Source organism: Camellia sinensis, chromosome 2 (assembly GCF_055761805.1).
Source record: "Camellia sinensis isolate YWXY chromosome 2, ASM5576180v1, whole genome shotgun sequence".
Taxonomy (NCBI): Eukaryota; Viridiplantae; Streptophyta; class Magnoliopsida; order Ericales; family Theaceae; genus Camellia; species Camellia sinensis.
The window spans coordinates 194,342,728-194,348,218 of NC_138962.1; the positions used below are offsets into that span (position 1 = coordinate 194,342,728).

The 5,491-nt window shown below is 40.3% G+C and overlaps 1 long non-coding RNA gene across 1 annotated transcript; it reads left to right on the top strand.

Moving 5' to 3' along the window:
- Positions 1 to 380: 380 nt before the first annotated feature.
- Positions 381 to 3,396, top strand: LOC114267619 (uncharacterized). The gene is made up of 4 exons (XR_014360542.1): positions 381 to 595; positions 1,327 to 1,371; positions 1,447 to 1,510; positions 3,065 to 3,396. It is a non-coding gene; the product is annotated as an uncharacterized LOC114267619 (long non-coding RNA).
- Positions 3,397 to 5,491: the final 2,095 nt, after the last annotated feature.

A 5,491-nucleotide genomic window follows, 5' to 3' on the forward strand; every position in this document is an offset into this window, starting at 1 on the left:
GTGTTCAAATTGAGGAATTATTTGTTGAGCCACGACTGTAAAATTGGAATTACCGACCTTTACGGGTTCAGAAATCAAAATTGAGTACTTGGGTATTTTAATGGGAATTTTTAGAACTATTGGGGTAAATTAATTGGAAATCTATTTTGTCTGACTCGTTAATGTATGTCTAGGTGGTTAACTTTATACTGCAAATTGAAGGCCCTAGAGGCTTCAGAAACCAGAATAGGGGACATATTTATGATCAGCATAATTTTTAGAGTCACCTGGGAACTGTAATTGAAATCTAATTTTTCGCGATTCGTAAGGGCGTGTTTGGCTATTCCTATTGTTAAAAGCGTAGGTGTTGGTTATATGTATATATGATTAAGCTATGTGAGTGGTGAACTTATCATTTGGAAGTCAAATAAAATATTTGGGGGAGAGAGAAGAGAACCGTGAGAGAGAGGGAAGGAAGAAGAGGAAAGCTCCTCTAATCAACACTCATGGGGTTTTGAAGATGCTTGAAGGGGGTGAAGAAAGAAAAAGAAGATCATCCATGGGAAGCTTGGGAGGAATTGGAGAAAGCTAGGAGAAAGACAAGGATGGAACTAAGGTATGATCATCTATCTTGAATCCTTATGTTTGAGACATCAATTTCATGAAATCATGATAATAAGGGAAGCTTTGAACCCATTTGAGTTAGGGTTTTATGTATATATATTGATGGAACCTTGGTTTCCTTAGAATTTCTTGATTGAAGAAGTATAGGCATTATATTTGTGTATTTTGAGGTTATGATGGTTGATGGAGAATAATATTGTGAAATTGGTCATGTATTAAAGGGTTTTGGACTTTGATTTGCATGTAATTAAGGTTTGATTTTGAAAATGAAAAGCCCCAAAGTTTCAGCCATTTTCGGACAGCAATCTGCCCAGAGCCGCACGTGCGGCCCTGTTTCCCGCACGTGCGGGAGACAGCTTTGTCCAGCCATCTTTGAATGAGCATATCTTTTGCCTCGGGGCTCCGTTTTGAGTGATTCTTGAGCCTAAAATCAAGCCCCGGAAGTCTAGTTTCCAATGGAAGTGGTCTCACTCCCAAATTATAAATAAAAAAATAGTTATGCCCAAATTAGTGACGACTGTTCACTTTCTGTCAACTAATTTTATACCATTTCTTCACCTAAACCATTTTTCCATTGATTTCTCCTGTTTCTGTGACATGGAGTGTAACTTATTAAGAAATAATGAGCTTGGTACCACCATGGCTAATTAAGTGAATGATCAAAGAGAATAAGTAAATGATCGAGTATAATCTCATATTATGTGTTGTGCACTGTACTTGTAGGTCGAGACGAGAACATCGTCCTATTACCACCGGGAACTGATCACTGTGAGTAGTAGTACAAAAATGTACATTTTATCTACTGTTGATAATTATTGTCACTAATGTTTTGTTCCTTGTAAGTGTTATAAGAACATTTATGCCAATTGGAAAGCAATGTGAACTGCTGAAAGATTCGCGTACATTGGTATGATTTTGGAATCCTTATGTTTTGTTAATGACGAATATTAGCCTTATGTTATTTCTTAAGGAATAAGTGGAACCTATGTTCATCTTTGAGGAATGATATTTGTGTGAATTTAAGATTATGTTACGAAGGGACCCAAGATCATTTAGAATCTATGATATGAATGTAAAGGTTTACCATCGGTATGCAACTCATATAAGAAGATGAATTGTTCTATTTTGTTAAGCGCATGTTAATGATATGATATAGCAAGAAGTGCTCAGGTTTCTCTTAATTTAATGAACGATTATTCATATATGTGGAAGTATTCACATCATTTTCAGCACAAGGCCCTTACCCAGGGGTAATAATACCGTGGTTCAAATAATTAGGTTACAAGTTTACGTATGTTCTAAGTTTAAGCCTGTTATAAGTTTACGTATGCTCTAAGTCAAGAATGTTACAAGTTTTTAAGTTTAAGTATGTTATAAGTTCATGTATGTTACAAGTCCAAGTATGTTATAAGTCCATGTATGTTATAAATTCAAGTATGTTACAAGTATACGCATGATACAAGCTTAAGTATGTTACAAGCCACGTTACATGCTTACATATGTACAAGTTCAAGTGTACTATAAGTTCACAATGTTGAGGAATTTCTTTATGGAACTAACAAGAATGCTTTTTAATGATTTGCTAGCGCTATTAACAGGCTAAGTATAAGTAAGTATGAATTCTGATTTCTGTTAATGATTGAAGCCTAATGCATATGTATGAATTTATTTCCATTTATGGTATGACATTTATGTATGGTTTGGTCTGTAAGACCTGCTAATTATTGGTATGGAACAAAGTGCTACTTGGAACTAAGTGCTACATTGTGAGCCACCGCTAGAGTCCATGTGAGACACCTCTTGAGTCCATACATATGTGAAAGTTATGAGGCTCATGGCCATCTGTATAAGTTATTATGAAATGAAACAAAGTGCTACACGGAACTAAGTGCTACGATGTGAGTTACCTCTAGAGTCGGTGTGAGACACCTCTTGGGTTCATATATGCACGTCCAAGGGCTTTAATGCCAATATGTTTTAAGGGCTTAATGCCATTCTGATAAGGGCTGTAATGCCAATCTGATAAGGGCTTATGCCATTCTAATATGAAACAAAGTGCTACACGGAACTAAGTGCTACAAGGTGAGTCACCTCTAGAGTCCATGTGAGACACCGCTTGAGTTCATATACCCATATGTACAAGGGCTATATGCCACTATGTTTAAGGGCTCCATGCCATATGTTCAAGGGCTATATGCCACTATGTTTAAGGGCTCCATGCCATATGTTCAAGGGCTATATGCCATTATGTTTAAAAGTTTAATGTTAATGTGTTCAAGGGCTTAAAACCATTATGACTCACGATTGGGGCCTAAGGCCATTTAAAAAGAAAACAGGAACAGATTAACTACATGATCTTCGTATTTATATATGCATTGTCATGTATTATGTTTAATTGTGCATTTATATATCATACTATTCACTGAGCTTGGCTCACCATATGTTATGTCTGTTTCTGTAGGTAACCAACCAAGTGGTCAATCCTAAGCCATGACGCTTGTCCTCTTTGGTCAACCGTTCCATGTCCAAGCCTAAGAGAAGCTGCTCTTAATTTCATGAAGTTTTGACGAACTTAGGTTTTGCACTTTAGTTGTTAGCCTAAGTTTGAATGTGTATAATACTTTCTTCCGAAACGTTTTTGTTGTTTGCCCAATTATAGAGCTGGGCTTATATATATATATGTATATATATATCCGACATTCAGGTGTATGTTTTAGATTTTATTTGTCTGTTCAAAGTTTGAGATCCTGGCATGATAGTAGTAGCTCAATGGAGTTTGTTTATATTGTCAAATTTTGATATTTAATGCTTCCGTTCAGGCCCCATATATTATATATAACAGGTTAAGTGTTCGTTTCAGAAATGGTCATGACCAAACTTCTAGGGGCAGGTTTGGGGTGTGACAAAAACAGTATACAAACATGCTAGAAATGCAATGCAAAATGAGGCTCAAAAGAGGCTATAACACAAAGTATGCAAAGCATTCACCAAACAGCCAAAGACCCTTAATGAAACATGTTAAGAAGATCAAAATAAGACTATTTCTAGGCCTGTAAAAAGACCAAAAACAGAAGCATGATAGGCTGCCAAAGCATGCAAAAATGGGGACCAAAAGAGAGATATAACATGAAGTGACATATGGAGGTCCCAAACAGTGATGAGCCCTTCTTCAATGTTGAAGAGGGGCTCAAAATAAGCCTATTTATAGAACTGTAAAACGCCCAAAAATGGAAGCATAATGGGTTGCCAAAGCATGCAAGAAAATTGACATACAAGGGGATATTGAAGCAAGTGCAATATGGGGGCCTCAAACAGGGTTGAGCCCTTAATGAAACAAGAAAATGAGCTTAAAAGAAGGCCACTTCCAGTTTTGGTCGGAGCTCAACTCAGCAAGCATGTATGGCTTAAAGATGGTGCCAAAATGAGCTAGAAAAGAGGGCAATTGGACTTACCTTTGAAGACCAACACTTTTGTTGCTTCTTGGACCAGATTTGGTGACTCTAAGCTGCTAGAATCCCCTCCTTTGCTGCTGGAATGGAGTGGTGATGGTAGAGCTTGAAGATGATGAAGAAATGGAGCCCAAAACTTGAAGGAAATGGGGTGATATGTATCTATCTTCTCCAAGCAACTCTTGTAACCCTCTCTCTAGAGTTGGGAGGCTCTCTATATGGATAAGAGATGGAGAGAAGAGTCTAGCTAAAGTGGAGGGAAAATGAGGCCTTTTTTCCCTCCAAAAGGGTCCCCCGGATGTAGATATTTTTGGGGAAAAACCAAGGCACAGCTGGAATGTACTCAACCTGAAGAAGCATGCCGGCCTGACATTTTGGCTGTAGGTGGCCGGCCGGCCACTTCCCCTAGCCGGCCGGCTAGGTCAAAGGAAAAAAGTGGCCGACCGGACAGAAAAAGTGGCCGGCCACCCCCTAGGATGAAGCCCCAGAAGTTAGCTTTCCAATGGCGCAAACCTTGCATTAAAATTCCTCCTGTAGAAAAAGTTATGCCCTTTTCCGTGAAGCCGCGCAGATTCGGTCCAAGCGGACTTCAACCAACCACATCTCTCCCCCCAGGACTTGGACTTGGGATATTATTCAGTGCAAAATGAAGCCCTGGAAGTAATCTTTCCAATGGTGGTGGCCTCATATCTTAATTCTTCTTGTGCAAAGAGTTACGCCCGTTTCGGTGAAGCCGCGCAGATTTTTCTCCTTCCCGGATTCATGCTGAACCACTTTTGACCAAAAAGAAGTTGGATTTTCAGAAAAATTGCTGGCCTCCCACCCTCCTACAAGCTTTCTAACAGTGAAAATAAGGTCTCCACCAAAAATGAGCCCAAACCGATGCAAAATGAAGGTTCGGGGGCCAAAACGCGCAGCTCGAGGCCCCGAAAACTGGCTGTTAGGCACCGGGAGTGGTGTTCGACCACGAAGTGGGTCTCTCAGACCTCAGTGTCCCTCAAAAGGGAGCAAATAAGAAGCATGCCAAAAACCGGAGCAATAGGAGATGGTTAAGTGGTCCCGAACCGAGGCACACGGCCTGACGGCTCCGAAAACCGGGAACCGGACTCCGAAATGGGCAAAATGGCCCGCGGCCACAAAATGTAGCCCACGGCCACTAAGAGATGGTCTACAGGACCTCTTCCTCCCCTCAGGAAAAGAAACAGAGAAAAGCGAGTCTGGTTCGCAAATCGAGGCAAGGCACAGAAGAGGGTTCGGAAGTCCGGAGGCAGGGCTCGCAGCTAGGACTCTGCAACTTCTGAACGAGCACGATATGCAAAATCACCGAGTGCTCAACTGGTGACGTCTGAGTCTTAAGGTCAGTCAAAAATGGGGTGTCTACACCAAGTCAGGTTTGGGAAAAAGGGCAAGTTGTCGCCCCGTTACATTGGGCCGTTTCA